Source organism: Dipodomys merriami, unplaced genomic scaffold (assembly GCF_024711535.1).
Source record: "Dipodomys merriami isolate MVZ:Mamm:240054 unplaced genomic scaffold, mDipMer1.0.p SCAF_175, whole genome shotgun sequence".
Classification (NCBI taxonomy): Eukaryota; Metazoa; Chordata; class Mammalia; order Rodentia; family Heteromyidae; genus Dipodomys; species Dipodomys merriami.
Genome location: NW_027203104.1, coordinates 929,277 through 946,137, shown reverse-complemented (window position 1 = coordinate 946,137; position 16,861 = coordinate 929,277). Strand labels below are relative to the sequence as shown.

Below are 16,861 nucleotides of genomic sequence, written 5' to 3'. Positions count from 1 at the left end.
AGGATTTGAACCTGGGAGCCCATCTCCAGACTGTTCTCCTCTACTATACACCAATATCAGCAAATGATAGAGCCATTAAGCCAAGATGAATGCCATGAGTTAGATGCACGTATGACCATTATTTATGGTCAAACTAATCCTAGATGGCGTACAGAAACATAGTTTTCAATGCACTCTCCTTGGGATGTCTAATTTTAAACACAATGTATGTTAAGTCTGCCCAGAAAGAATAGCCCCTTGCCAACCATAGTGGTGCCCACTGGTGATCAGAGGAGTGGGAGAGGGAAGAGCTGTTCTCCAGGCTGACATAGGAGACAATTTGGACAGAACAGGGGCAATTTGATGAGTTAATATGTGATACTGAAAGCTTAAATAGTGAACAAAAGAGAACTCTGAGCTGGGTGCTGGTGGCTCATGCCTGGAATCCTAGCTACTCAGAAGGTTGAGATCTCGTGATCCAGGTTCAAAAGGCACTGGGGAAGGAACGTCCAGGAAGCTCACCAATGCGCCAGCAGAGCACTGGAAGTGGCACTGTGGCCGACAGTGCCCAGACTCTGAGTTCAAGCCCCAAGACCGTTAAAAAAAAAAAAAAAAAAGAACTCTGAGAAGTCATCTGTTCTGGCAGTGCAAAAATCAGTAACTAACTACAACTACAATCTTCCCTAATGGAGCATACAGAACAAAGAGGTAACTGCAGTTGTGTCAAATAAAAAAATAATATGTTCATTTTCTTCCATGCTAACACTTATTTGCATGAACATACATGTATATATAGAACACATGAACACATACATAAACATAAATACACAATACACATATCACCATACATGGATGAAAATTATTATTTTCCCTGGTGTTTAAATATGTAAATGAATGAGGTAGAACACAAATTCCAATGGATTCCTAGGATATCTTTGCTTTAAAAGTAAGCAGTTCATACATCTCAAAGTATATTTCAGCAATAACTACTTTTAGTTTAAATATGATGTTTTTGCTTTCAGTTATTCAATATTTTCTGTGGAATCATTCATTTTTACAAATTTAGTGTAAACATAAACAAGGAATTAGTTGGTTTAGTAATATCTGTCTACCAGGAAATGGAATGGATTTGTGTTTATTGGAGACTTTAATGCCCTGCTTGAAACATTAAAAATTCTTCTCTTATAAGAAGGCTATAAAAACCTAAAGATGTTTAAGAATTAAAAACAATACCAATCACACAGATTCAGCCTCAGGAACATATTCATAAATTAGATAAAGATGGCTTGTAGGTTTAGCAGATAAAGATTCCTTGTACATTTAGCAGATTGAATGGTTATATTCTTTCTAAGTTGAATGTAGATTTGCTTCAGAATGTCTGGGTTTTGTGTTGTCATAAAATGTAGTCACACTTGTTATGTGATTTAATGACACCAAGCAGGTTACATCTCAAGAAGATGAAGGATATATTGGAACCAGATTGCATCCTCATGGATAACATTAAATTATCTCAATGAAATTTTACTGGAATTGCTGAAATACTGTGGTCACACACACTTTTGTGTGTTCTTAAGGAATGATTAACCTATATGTACTTAAATGATTAACCTATATGTACTTAAATTACTCTCCATATATACTTGTTGGACTACATCATAGTCTTGGTCTTACTTGGAACTTAGGCTATATTTGATGCTGAACTTTGTGGTCTTTCTACAAATTCCTGTTTGTTTTCTAAAGTATCCTCACAAGATTTTTTTCCTCTATTTTCTCTCTTTATTCTTGATTTTCTACTCACTAGAGGTGTTTTTTTTTTCTCTTTCTGTCTCTTTGTATCCCTCTTTCTATTATTTTTCTTACTTTTCTCATTCCCTCTTTCTTGCATATGTCTCTCAGTTGTTTCTTTTCTTGAAATGATTTTTCTGGGAACTGGTTTTTCTTAGTGATCAGTTTTACTTTGCTGATGTGCCTCTTTTTTGTTTTTTAATTGTGAAAACACCCTACTCTTAAGTTTGACATTTTTCCTATCAATTGTATAGGAAATTTTTTGCCTAAAGAGTTCTACAGGATTCCAGAAACAAAATTAGAGAAACACAAAAATATGAACAGATAGACTTAGGGTAACCCAGGGGTCCGGAAGCTCTCTGACACTTGGTCCCTGGATTCCAGCAAGCAACCATAGTTCCTTGAGTTCACACAGGGAGGGTTACCATTGATAACATGTAAAAATGAAGTATCTACATTAATATTACAATCAGACCCACAACAGTTTGTGAGGGATACATGTTTCCTTATTCTCCTGAGACAGAAGACTGCTGCCAAGAGAAAATGTAGACATGAAGTTCACCTTACTTAGCCTTCAAGGTCAACAGCACCTCAGTTTCAGCTGCTATCTTTCCAAAATTAAGGAAAAGGCCTGCACTCTGGTCTCTTAACCCTCTCAAGAATTCTCTTTTAACCCCTCTGTGGCCAGCTCTAAGTGCTTTCAGTACTGTCAGGCTGGAATTCCAACCTCTTAAAACTTTTCCCCCTTCAGCTCAACTTCAGAGTTCCATACAGAAAAGTACTTCCTTCCACCAATTGATACACTACAAGAAAATGTGATTTCTCTTGATTGTGGTATCTTTGGTCTAACTTCATTTGATGTAGTATGGGTTTGTTTTTCCATTCCACTACTTTTGAATATTATCATTCACTGCCATTGTAAAATAGGAACTGGTTTTGATTTTAAAAAAAAGATATAGTGACAAGGTTTTCTCTATTAGAAATATCACTTGTTGCAAAATCTCAGAGATGTTAGCTCAGTAATTGATTTTGATCTCTGAAGAATTTTGCTATTAACTAACACAAGTCGAAATATATCCTTTGGGATCTACTGGAGAAATGACTCAGGAATATCTGACACATTTGAGCATTTCATCATATTTATCATTTTTGTCATCTTGAGTGTTCCTTGAGCCTCTACCAATTTGCCTCCACCTTCCATGAAGGGATATTGAAATGAAAATCTTGTAAAGGAATATTTTATTCCCCTCCCACCTATATTTTTTATTGTAGATGTAGGCAAAGTTTACAAAACTTCATGGTAGCAGTTCTTTTTTACATAGAAAGGAAATATCAGGGTATCTATGACCACATTTCAATATTTAGTATTTAAACAAGGAATGGTTAACCTAGGGTATTTTTATGTAGAAACTAAATCACATCTTATAAGGACCAAATAAACCATTAGCTACTTTCTGGAGTACTGTTACTGTTTTAACATTCATGTGGACACTGTGCTTTTCATAGACCTACTAATGTGTACCATGTAAGGTCCTGAATGTGTTCTGCTTGCTTATGAGAGCACTTGTTAATAGAAGATCTAAATAGGGTTTACAGTGATGCAGAATATATAAATGCAGTAAAAAAAATTTGTTTAATTCATTGTCAAACTGATATGTACTAAAAGATTATCAAAATATGATAATATCATTTTCAGACACCTCCTGAGACTTAATATTGTCATGGTAGACTATTGTTTCCTTAGAATTTTTATCTTGTGTCTATTACTTGCAGCAGAAATGTGTTTGCATGCATTAGGGAAACTGCAATTTTTTTAATGGTCTTGGGGCTTAAATTCTGGGCTTAGATGCTGTCTCTCAACTCTTCAGGTCAATATGAGTGTTCTACCAGTTGAGTCACAGTGCTACTTTCACTTTTCTGGTGGTTTATTGGAGATAAGAGTCTCACCACCATTGCTGCCTGGCCTGGCTTTGAACCATGATCCTCAGAACTTAGCCTCCTGAGTAGCTAGGATTACAGGTATATGCTACCAGTGCCCCACAAATCTTTGTTTTATAATGACTAGCTTTATATATTCTCAAGTAGTTCTAATTTGCTATTTAATTCTCACAGTGAATAGATAACACAGCAAGCTGCAAATATTTTATGTAAGACAAAAGCATACCTGCAGCGTAATGAAATTCCAGATTGGAATTCTCATGACCCAGGTCTAATTTCCTGAATGAAATGTGCCATTAGAGAAGCTCATGTTATTTGATGATGTGGCTGTGTACATCACCTGGAAGGAGTGGCAGGATTTGAATCCTGGTCAGAGGACCCTTCATAGAGATGTAATGCTGGAGACCTATAGCAAACCTCATGTCCTTGGGTGAGCAAAGGTCATTTTTACTGGGAAGATCAAGTGCTTTTATTTTAGTAGACATTTCTCTATTTTTGTTATTTAGTGATAAGTTTCCTGTCCACGGGAAGTGACATTTCTTTCTAAGGGAACTATCATCTTGATTATATGTAATTTGAGAGCTAATTTTATTCTCATTCTTTAAGAAGGCAAATCAGTAGTTGGACAAAAGTTCTAAACTATGTTTCACTAATAAGAGACTGAGTTCCCAAATTTGGAGTGATTATTATAGGTGGATCTCCAGTCTAGAATAGAACATACATTACTACTGCAAATATGATCTAGAAATCATTAGTTGAAAGTGTGTATTTGTAAGCCAAATCTGACATAGGATGCAGTGCTTCAAGCTTGGAATCCTAGATACTCTGGAGTCTGAAATTGAAGATTTTGGTTTGAAGCCAGCAACTGCAGAAAATCACAATGAGACTCTTATGTCCAATTAACCATTCAAAAACTAGAAATGTAGCAAAGACTCAAATGAGTAGAATGCTAGCTTTGAGCAAAAGAGCTGAGTTCAAGGCACACAATTGGCAAAATAAACCCAAAGCTGGGGGAAACTCCACCATGGAGCTGTTAATTGAGAAACCAGATTTAGGAGCAACTTTGTGAACAGGATGTCTGAGATCTTATAGCAATGATGACCCTGCAGAGCAATAGTTCTCCACTATTTCTTAATCCCAGGGCACTGTGTTCCTAAACCTAAATTGATTGTCAAGCTAGAGCAAGGTGCAGAACCATGGATAAGAGAAGGCTCAGACAAGAATTTCACAGGTGAGTTAAAGTATCTTGAATGGTGATGTTGGATCCAGAGCCATTTGGTATGTTTATCTTGAGCTATACAGAGCAATATTATTCCTAGTACACCTGAGTCATGTGTGGCAGAGAACTAGGTGATCCTTTGTCTCAAGGAATTGTCAATCCAGAATTCTCATGGAGACAAAGTGAATTTGGTGTGCCAGTATTGTTAATGTTAGCAATTCTTTTTGTGTTTAGAGAAGTCATTCTTAAAGAGAAAACGACAATGAGAAATGTAGAAAAGGAGATCTCATTTTCTTTTAAACTAGTACTGTGCAGGCAGGAGGAAAATAGTATGCTAGGGCTACTATCATCTGATAGGGACAATTTCTTATCAGTGTTGCTGGCCATGGCATGGAATTCAGAATCGTAGCTTTAAGAGTGTGTAGCTGAATAACTTCAGTAAATATTACCTTGAGAAAAATAGAAAAATCTGAAATACAGAAAAACATTATTTTCCATTTAAAACATCAGTACTACTTTCTTAATTACTACATTGTGGAGATAACTATATATTCTGCATAAATCAATGCTTTCACATTTGAAAATCTTGTAACAGTTAGATTGGGAGAAAATATCTTTACATTAAGGAATTTATGGCTCTCATTTATGTTTTTGTCTATTTTTCTGTAATTCATTTTAGATGTCCAAGAAATGGAGGATATGATTTTCACTTGTCAGGAAAGTCACAATAAATATCTATCTGAAGTAGCAATCATGAATAGTAATGCAGGGGAGGAAAAAGTGAGATTTATAAAAACTTTTAATTTGAGCTCCATACAGAAGTCAGAACTGATTAAGAATAATGGGAACTCCTTAGGGATGAGGACAGAAAAGGTCACTGGGTGTCAGAACATGGGTGTCTACAGTGATCCTAGTAAGATATGTGCTGCATATAGTCCCAGTGTGTCTCCTGTAGTTGAGGAATGTAAAGAATATGACACCTCTTTCATCCAGAAGACACACCTGACTTTACCTCAGAGAACACACACAGGAGAGAAACCTTATGAATGTAACTTGTGTGGAAAGTCTTTAGCAAGAATGCAATCTTACTGTCCACCAGGGAACATATACAGGAGAGAAAACTCATGAATGTAACATGTGTGGAAAGTCTCTCACCAAGAAGATACACCTTACTGTCCACCAGAGAACACACAAAGGAGAGAAACCTTATGAATGTAATGTGTGTGGAAAGTCCTTCACCCAGAAGGCAAGCCTTACTGTCCACCAGAGAATACACACAGGAAACAAACTATATGAATGTAACATGTGTGGAAAGTCCTTCACCCAGAAGTCAAACCTTTCTGTCCACCAGAGAACACACACAGGAGAGAAACTTTATGAATGTAACAGTTGTGGAAAGTAACAGTTGTAGAAGGTCTTTGACCTCAAAGGCAAACCTCACTCTCCACCAGAGAACACACACAGGAGAGAAACCTTATGAATGTAACATTTGTGGAAAATCTTTCAGCCAGAAGTCAAACCTTGCTGGCTACCAGAGTACACACACAAGAGAGAAACCTTTTGATTGTAACATGTGTTGAAAGTCTTTCACCTGGAAGTCAAGCCTCACTGTCCATCAGAGAACTCACACAGGAAACAAACCTTATTGAATGTAACATGTGGAAAGTCTTTCACTCAGAAGCTATACCTTTCTGTCCAGCAGAGAACACACACAGGAGAATAAACTTATGAATGTAACATGTGTGGAAAGTCTTTCATTAACAAGCCAAATCTTACTCTCCACCAGAGAACACACACCTGAGGGAAACCTCATGAATGTAACAGGTGTGGAAAGTCTTTCACCCAGAAGGCACACCTTAATGTCCTCCAGAGAACACACACAGGAGAGAAACCTTATGAAATTAACATGTGTTGAAAGTCTTTCACCTCGAATGCAAACCTTACTGTCCACTAGAGAGCACACATAGGTGAGAAAGTTTATGAATGTAAACTGTGTGGAATGTCTTTCACCCAGAACATACACCTTTCTGTCCATCTGAAAGAAACCCACCAGCGAGAAATCTTATCTATGTAGCAGGCATGGACATTCTTTCATCTGGAAATCATATCTTAACAACCATCACAGAACACTCAGCAGAGAAACTTTATGAATGTCAGAAATGTGGACAGTCTTCCACCCAGAAGGCACACCTTAAGGTCCATCAGATACACACTGGAGAGAAACCTTCTAAAAGTAAGAACTGTCAAAATAGTTTCATACAGAAGGTAAAGCTTAATATCCACAAGACAGCATACACAGGAGAGAAACCTTATGAATGCAACAAATGTGGAAAGACTTGGTGGTCACAGCTCAACACACATAAGTTGATTTACACAAATGAAAAAACTTAGGAATGTAACAAATGGGGAAAGTAAGAAAATTGTAAGAAAATTGAGATTGAAATACAGAACCCACACAGGATAAAAACCATAAGATATATCACCTGTGAAGGGTTCAACATTGAACACACAAAACACATGCACACACACACACACACACACACACACACACACACACAGAGGAGAGAAACATATGTAGGAAAACTAAGTTCAAAGGTTTTCAAGAAAATGTCATAACTCAGAAGGGGGGAATGGGAAAGAATGGGAAGGGGAAACAAAGGAAGAATCAACAATGCTTGATAAGAAATATACGCATTACTTGCCCATGTAATTGTAACCCCTCACAATAATTTAAAAAAAAAAAAGAAAATGTCATCACTCAATTTGTATCAGAGAACAGACACAGGCGAGAATACACATATGTAATCAAAAAGTAGTCATGTGTCCATGTTCAGAGAACATACATGGGAGAAATCTTAAAAATATTACAAGTGATGAACAGAACAGAAATTGTAAGTATGCCACAGTTTCAATGCCAAAAAAATAAAACAAGATCAGTTTTCAAACATGCAGGGAATTCTGCCACAAAGCTAATATTCCTCATTTGTCAATTATTATTCCAATAAAATAACATCTTAAAACACCAGTGATGTTGATGGTTTAGCTTACTTTCAGTGTACTGAATGTTGTACACAACCTGCTTTAAAAGAGGAGACCATCCCTGCAGGCAGGCTCAAGAAGGAACAGACCCCCTTCAGCACTGACTACACCAAGGGCATGCTGCTGTGGCCTGCACACACACACCTAGGAAAACTTGAATATAAACAGCATTTATGCTGGCCATTGTATCTGAAGACCAAAATGAAGCTAAGTCTGCTAACAAATCAACCACCCAATATTACTACTCCAAACAGATGCTTTTGTCTTTTATGGAAACTGCAACCATATACATTAGTACTGTAACTTTGTGCAGTCTTGCCAATTGAACAGTTCAATAGTGAAATTTCACATAAGACACAAAACAAAATTTGAAGAGTATGCACTAGATGGGTAGAGCACCTTCAGTGTACTGTTTATTATTTCCTTTTTTAAAATCAACTTGCTATAGACTTTCTATACATTTTGTTAAATACAGTTCCTAGCAACGTAAAAACAATGCAGTTTTCATTTACTAATTACAAATGTTGAGGCCTGCTTCAGAAAGTCCTCATATTTAAAGGTTAAATAGACAACATAATGAAATTTTAAATTATTTGTATGTCATTTTTGAAAGTGTACTGCTTTATGGTAAAAATGTTTTTCATTTGTTCATTGTTTTCATTATTTGTGGTCATGTTGTCTTTCGATACAGGCATAAACCTTCCACTCTTAAAAGCAGTAATTGCTTCTTTACCTTTTATTTCTTTTGTAAATGAAGATTTTCTTTAAAAATAGGACTTTGAAGTGTTGTCTATTGCATAAAACAGTTGACACTCACTGTAAAGTTCCTCTGCATGTGGTGGACCATGAAGGTTTCTGTATGTTCTCAGTATGCATCACTAGATAATAAAGGCTTTTGTGAACAAAGAAAAAAAATATTACAAGTGTTGAAAGCCGTTGATCTGAAAGGAATACCTCAGTGTTCATCAGAGAACTCACTCACATAGGAGAAAAGAAAGTAGTGAATATAACATGTGAAATGACTTTCAATCAGAAGTGAGTCCTCAGTGGTCTGGGAAGGTGGCTCAGTGGTAGACTGCTTGCCTTGCATGCTTGAAGCCCTGGGTTCGATTCCTCAGCACCACATAAGCAGAAAAAAAGCCAGAAGTGGTGCTGTGGCTCAAGTGCTAGAGTGCTAGCCTTGAAATGAAGAGCTGAGGGACAGCGCCCAGGCCTAGAGTTCAGGTCCCATGACCAGCAAAAAAAAAAAAAAAAAAAAAATGAGTCCTCAACATATGTGAGAGCATAGACAGGAGAGAAATTATGAGTATAGAAAACATTTTGCCAGAAGTCCCATCTGTACAGGTATCAGAGACTTGGACACATGACAGAATCTCGGTAAATATGAACATGAGAGGAATTCTTTGAACCAGAAGTCAACCTTCACCAAGTATTAGAACATTCACCCAGGAAAGAAGCCCAACCTAGGAAAATCTTTGTCAGAAAACCTCTGTAAATTATACAGACAAATCCTTCATGGCAGAGGTAATCTAGGTGTGATGGGAAACCATTCTTCACTCTTCAGCAGTCTTTAAGCCAACATTTCTCATTCTCTCATCGTGTTCAGTGGGGATGGTGTCCTTCAATATTATCCAAACCATGTAGAAACAACCAGTCTGGACAAGTAATTCAGAGATTGAAGTTATTAACTTGTGTCTTTTATACTAAGGAATTGTGTGTCAGGGTAATTTGATAAACTCTTCTTATAAACATGAGTACTGTCCCTTTGGGACTGGATTCAGATCATTTCCAACATGGTTAGGGGAACAATAGATGGATAAAGACTGGTATGATTGGAGGCAAAAACATGAGAACAACCATTTTTCTACTGCTCCTTTAAGTCTCCCTCTGTATGTGTGATCCATGCATTATAGTACCAATGACTTACTTATTCCAGTTTAGTTTTTAAATGGATTATCTGATGGAAGATATTAGTCCTTATTGCAATACATATATAGTAGTACAATATTTCTCAGAGTGGGAAACAATGCTCAATAGGAAATGTATTTATGACCTCCCCATATAACTAAATGACAAATCTGTGCAATATTTTTACCATAAAAATATTTTAAAAAATATGGTGGATACATAAAGACAAGAGTCTTTGCATTTTGCCTTGGGGAGAACTCCAAAGTGTCTTCACTGCTTGCTTTTTTCTTTAATTAATTACTGGTTATGAGCAACTTGTGATTGATTCACTCAGCCCATTTAGTTGTTCTGCTGAGTGAGCTATAATAAAACACCAGTGTGGACAATGTGACAAGCTTGCATTTTCTCAATGTTCTAGAGGCTAATTACAAATTATATTGCACTTATTTTGAAATTCAATGTGATGTTCCATATTTTCTTTGTACAATGAGTGTATATCCATGCAATGAGTATATATCCAAAACCCAGAACACATATATTTCTTTGTGATGAGAAGAAGTCTTTCATTTGCTATCTCATAAAGGGCCAAGGTAGATATGACATTAGGGGAAATAACCAAGCACAAAAAAACATTGAGCAATCTCTCACAAAAATTGAAGTTAACAAAAAAAAAAAAAAAAAAACCATCTGCCACTTGAGTTACAGCATGACTTCTAGGCCCTGAGAGGAAGGAAGGAAGGAGGGAGGTAAGTGAGAGAGGGAGAGAGGAAAGAAGGAAGATGGAAGTAATAAACTATTCAAAAGAAGAATGTTTAATTTTGGGTGAATGTGAGAATTATTCTTTCAGAGTTTGGGCTCAAGAAAAATGGCTTTTACAAAGTGGCTGAACAAATTTACACTCCCACCAATAATGCAGTAGGGTTCCCTTCTGTCCACATCCCCTCTAGCATCTGTTGTTATTAGAGTTCTTGATTATGGCCATTCAAACTGGGGTGAGGTGGTATCTCAATATTTTGATTTGCATTTCTTTTATAGCTAGGGATGTTGAACATTTCTTCATGTGTCTATTGGCCATCCTCTCCTCTTCAGAGAAGTTTCTCTTTAAGACTTTAGCCCACCTATTTATTGGGCAGTTGTTTCTCTGAGGATGTGTTGTTGGGGGGTTTAATTTTTTGAATTCCAAGTATATTTCAGATTTATAGAAGTTCCTCAAAAGACTATACATAGAGCTCTCCTGTGATGCAGCAATCCTAATTTTGGGGCACTTACCCGAATGATCACAAACAAGAATATCCTAAGGCTACCAGCACGGCTATGTTTATTGCAGCATTATTTACCATAGCTAAGATATGGAACCAATCCTGATGCCCCTCAGTAGATGAATGGATCAAGAAAATGTGCTACACAATTGAATTCTATGCCTCCATCAGTAAGAATGAAATTGGCCCATTTGTTAGAAAATGGAAAGATTTGGAAAAAATTATATTGAGTGAAGTAAGCCAGGCCCAAAGAAACATAGGTTCCATAGTTTCCCTTATTTGTAATAACTGGTATATGTGTGAGACAAGCAGAAATGGTTAGATAAGTTGATGTTAGGGGAAATGAAAACGAAGATAAAGACTCCAATGTGTTTTCTTGCTTGCTATTGTTTCTAACATATTTATAAGATGATTTCTTTGTTGCTCTGTATGTTCCTACCCATCCTTGTTTTCACTGATGTTGGTATAATTTGTGGTGGGGAAGGAAAAAAAATGTTTAAATAGGGATACTGGTGGACTCATTGCAACAATGAGATATAAAAGACATTATGTTGAAAAACGAATTTTAGAAGTTTGGTGGGGGGGGTGGGAGATGGGAGGGCAGGGATGGTAAGGGGAAACAAAGGAGGAGGTAACAATGCTTGATAGGAAGTATACTTATTACTTTGCTCCTGTAATTGTAACCCTTCTGTTCGGTATTTTCACAACAACAAATAAAGTAAAGAAAAGTGACTTTTACATGAAGCACACTCTTTAACTGTTTAGAAAATGGGAGGCTGTAACATTTTATAACGTGATTTAATAAAATCAGTAATATTAAGTAAGGAGGTCAGGCATGGCTGGTGCCATATTGACCACAGGGTGGATGGTGGGGTCAGCCATCTTGTCTTCATGCTCGGGGAAGGAAATGACAACATCCATCACCTGCCTCCCAGATGATGGGTGTGCCTGGATCCCTGGAAGCAGGGGTGAGCATTCAGCTGTTATGTTACTCAATCTGTTAGTCCAGTGCCTGGGACTGGGAATTTCCTGTGGACCTGCCCCTGCTCAGTCCCTATTTAGGTTGGACCAGCAGTGGCACCAGACACTATCCCACATGCCTCTGTGATCCTGTCCTGTGTCCTGTCTCCTGGCTTGTCTCTGGTAATAATGGTGTCCCAATTCAGTGCTGAATTGGTTTGTTGGTTTTGTTTTTATTTATTTTTTTTCCTTTATGACTTGTTTGTAAGCTGTCTAAGTGTATTTGTGGACACCAAGCCTTTGTTACGAGGAGCTGCTTGCAGACTGCTACCTGTGTAATAAAGTCTCCAGTATTCCATCTTCCAAAATGTGGCTTCTGTGCTCGCTTCAGCAGCACATAGACTAAAATTGAGATGATACAGAGAAGATTAGCATGGCCCCTGTGCCTGTGCAAGGATGACATGCAAATTCATGAAGCGTTCCATATTTTTACAAAATAGTGTTCTAAACTTACCGAGAGCCTAATTACATCATTTATACATTTAAAAAATGTGACTTTTGGGATAATTTACCTTACAACAAATATAGTGTCTTCATTTACATAAATACAAAGGTTGACCTAAAGTTAGAATTTCTAGAGCCAAGATGGATCCCACTGTATAGTTATGTACTTAAACGAATCCTGGATGCGTTTAGAGAAAATGTCTATGTTACATCAGAAAGTGCTTAATTAGTAAACCAAGACCAAGATTCCAGAAGCTATATAAGCCAGTCATAATAGATAAGTCCAGAGTTGTTTGCTTCCATGAAAAGCTGTACTTTCACACTAACATGAAGAATGTTTTTGTGCCTATAGGAGGTCTTCAACTCAGGAACTGATATAACATCCTTCACATTTTATCTTTTGTTAAACCAACACTAACACTCTACCACTTGTGCCACATCTCATGATTATTGGTGGTTAATTATTTTCATCCTGTAGCAATTTCCAAAGTTAGGCTTTAGCAGAATTCTGCCTTTATATGAAGATTTCAGCTCTAAATTAGATTATTTTCAATAGCCATTAACTGAATGTTACTGGATAAAGTGTACAAATAAAATCATATTTATGTTATAGAAAATTGTGTTATCATCATCAGGTTCAGTTAATGACCCAAAGTCATGACCCTGAAGAGTCTGCTCTCCAGAGATCTAAGTATTTAACCAATAACCTCCAGTTCCCAAACAATCTTGACCCCAAGGAGAGAGCAGGATTTTAGGTGAACCCTTGTTTCTTCCTCAGATTAACCTGGAATGATGCACCTCAGAGTGACTGGAAGGGACAGAAGCTGGGATACTGAGCTCAGTGGATACTGAACAAGGCTATCATAGGATTTTCACTAGACCCTCAGGGACCACCCAAGATCCCCTTGCATTACCTTGAGCACTTATATCTTTAGGTTTGTCCAGCTCTAGGTCATTTTTCCTCCCATAATTAGCTTAAATTATGTGTACATTTTTTTCTGTTCCATTAATGAATTTTGAAGTTCTTTTAAATTTTATTCTTTAAGTTTTCTGGATCACTTACACCCTTGTATGAAGTTCTTGTTATAGAAGTCTCAGTCCTTTGAGTAGATGAATACCTGGAGCATCCACAGCCAACCATCATTTGCCTCACTTGTATATGAAGTCTGAGCAAAACCCAGCCAAAGCATTCTAACTGAAATATTTCTTACAAAAAGTTTGATGTGGAGACTTTATCTGGTGTGGTGGAAGTTGGTTGGGCTCATGGTATAGGCTGGAACTCAAAATGGAAGGTACAAAAAAGAAAAGTTTGGTAAGAAGCCAGCTGAGGAGAGGAGGGATGTACCAAGGTCTTCATTCAACAGGCCAGCCTGACAAGGCCTTGGGACAGGAATGAGAAGCCCAGAGCAGGGCCACCACCAGCACAGCATGGCACCTGCAGCATGGGCCACGGTGTGCATGTGTTTCTTGTAGGGTTCACTGTTGACACAGGGACCTGTAAGACAAGTCATTGGCCTAATGTAATAGTCTTGTCCTATGTAGATGATACAATTGCTTGTGGACAAGAAAAATTGGTAGTAAAAGAATTGTTAGGTGTACTTGTATAAATTCTTCAGGACATGTGTGTTCATGTGTGTCCGAAGAAGAAAACAAATTGAAAAAGTAGTTCGGGGGGGGGGGGGGGGAGAGGATTGTGGGGGGGGGGGTCGGAGGGGAGGCTGGGAAGGGATGTGAAGGGTAAACAATGGAGGAGGCTGCAATGCTTGATAAGAAATGAACACATTATCCTGCCCATGTAATTGTAACCCCTCTATACAGTATGTTCACAAAAAAATAAAAATTAAAATTAAAAAAAAAGAAAAAGTAGTTCAGAGAGAACTCAAATGACAAGAATGTGGGACTTGAGTGCACAGGAAGATAGACCCATTACAATCACAACAAATAAGTGAAAAGGAAGGGTTTCCTTCACTTATTTTTACCTACCCTTACAAATCCCATTGTGTTCAAAATAGTAAGGGCAGAAATGTTTCTGTTGCTGCTTACTATTGTACAACAACTAGTTTATAAGTGACAGCAGAGGCATAAGGTCTGTTCTGTGAGTGTCCCCTGCAATCACTAAAGGACAGTACTATTGAAAGTGAACTAAAGCCACTTATAAGTTTATCTTTTAAATTGCAGGGGAAGTATTGACTAATTTCAATGAGCAGATTTTTTGTTTTGCTTGTCCTCAGGCTTGATCTCAGGGCCCTGGTGATGTCCCTGAGCTGCTTTTGCTCAAGGGTAGCACTCTACCACTTGAACCACAGCACCACTTCTCAGTTTTTCTGGGTATATGGACCTGAGGAATAGAACCCAGCTCCTCATTCATGCGATGCAAACACTGTACCACTTAGCCACCTTCCCTGTCCTATAAGCTGACTTTTTATGTTAAAAGAGAAAGAATATGTTGGTATGTAGTATCCACCTTCCATGTGCAAGTCCCAAGGTTCAATCCCCCAAAGTGAAAGGAAGAAAGTAGAAAATGGAATGATACGAAATATTCAGTTACAACTACAAAGAAAAATAGAAGAACAAAGGCAATGAGCAAGTAATTAGGTTTTTGTTTGTTTGGGACCATTTGTTTTTTCTTTCTATTGTTGGGTGAGGGCTTTAGACTCAGGGAGGGCCTGACATATTCCCTAAGCTTTTCACTAAAGGCTGGCATGCTACCACTTCCAGCCAGAATGTCACTTCTAGTTTTCTGTCAATTAATTGGTGATATGTCACAAAGAATTTTCAGCTGATGTGCTGAGGAATGAAACCCAGTGCCTCATGTATGCAAGGCAAGCACTCTACCACTGAGCCATGCTCCCAGCCCTGACCCCTTTCTTAAAACAGTGTGTTTGGGGCTGGCAATATGGCTTAGTGATAAAGTGTTTGCCTAATATGGATGGAGCACTGGGTTTGATTTCTCAGTACCTAATAAACAACAACCATCACCAAAACCCCCTAGAGTTGGGCAAGTGGGAGAGTGGAGGTCTTCAGCATAATAAAATTCAGCAACAGTTCTTAAGCCCTGAGTTTAAGCCCCAGGAATGTCAAGCAATATCAACAACAACAAATGAGTAAATGAAAACAAAAACCCAGTGTCAGCAAGTTTCATTGATAAACACCACACACACACACACACACACACACACACACACACACTTACAAACACACTTTTAAAAACCTTATTCACCTCCTTTACCCTGTCTGCTCACCCTCCCTGTTCCAACTTCTACCTACATCCACAAGAGAACTTATTCTGTGTTTCTGTTGTTTTTTCAGTCTTAAAAATGTACCAATATTAAAATGTACCAATATTAGGTATTGATCTCATTGTCTGGGTGCTATCCCTGACCATTTTATCTTAAGGCTCTTTCACTCTTTCTACTTCTGTATTTTTAGGTGATTAATTGTAGATAAGAGTTTCATTGACTTTTGTGAAAGGGTGGATGAAAGCTCAATCCTCAGTTCTCAGGTTTACCAACATGAGACACTTGTGTCCAGCACCTTTAAATATTATACATGAACTATGTTATTTGTGGTATTTAGTAATTAATTTTTGTTTGTTTTTGTGCTGGTCCTGAGCTTGAACTAAAGGTCCTAAGAGGTCCCAGAGCTCTTCGTTTCAAGGTGAGCACTGTACCACTTGAGCCACAGCACCACTTCTGTTTGTCTGGTGATTAATTGAAATAGGAGTCTCACAGACTTCCCTGCCCAGGCTGGCTTTGAACTGTGATCCTCAGATCTCAGCCTCAAGAGTAGCTAGGATTGCAGGCATGATGCATCAGTATCCAGTTGTACTTCAAAATACTGTGTTTACCTCTCTGTGGAATACAAAATGATGAGGATCACTTTTTACCTGTATTTTACCTATTAAATATCTAAGCACAATCCTACTTCTATCCCTTTGTGTCTCTCAATTTATGGATTTCTGTAACCATCTTCTAGCTAGCTTGTGCACTTTATTTTTAACATATTTCCAATATATTATACACTTTTTTTTTGCTGCTACCAGGTCTTAATTGTGTTTTGGTACAATTATCAAAAGGCAGCTGGAGAAAGGAATAGTAGTGGTGGAAGGGAGATATTCATCCTCCTGAGAAATCACTTTCACCCTCTAGGAAAGTGACAAAACACATCAGAAACAGTGGTGTTTTATTATATCTCACTCAGCAGAACAAAACAATGGGCTAAGAGTGAATCAATCACAAGTCACTCATCACTAGTGATTAATTAAATATAA

At 37.6% G+C, this 16,861-nt stretch overlaps 1 pseudogene; it reads left to right on the top strand.

Annotated features, from left to right (window-relative positions):
- The first annotated feature begins 12,465 nt into the window (after nt 1-12,465).
- On the top strand, nt 12,466-12,578 carry LOC138829698 (U6 spliceosomal RNA; annotated as a pseudogene).
- The last annotated feature ends 4,283 nt before the right edge of the window (nt 12,579-16,861 follow it).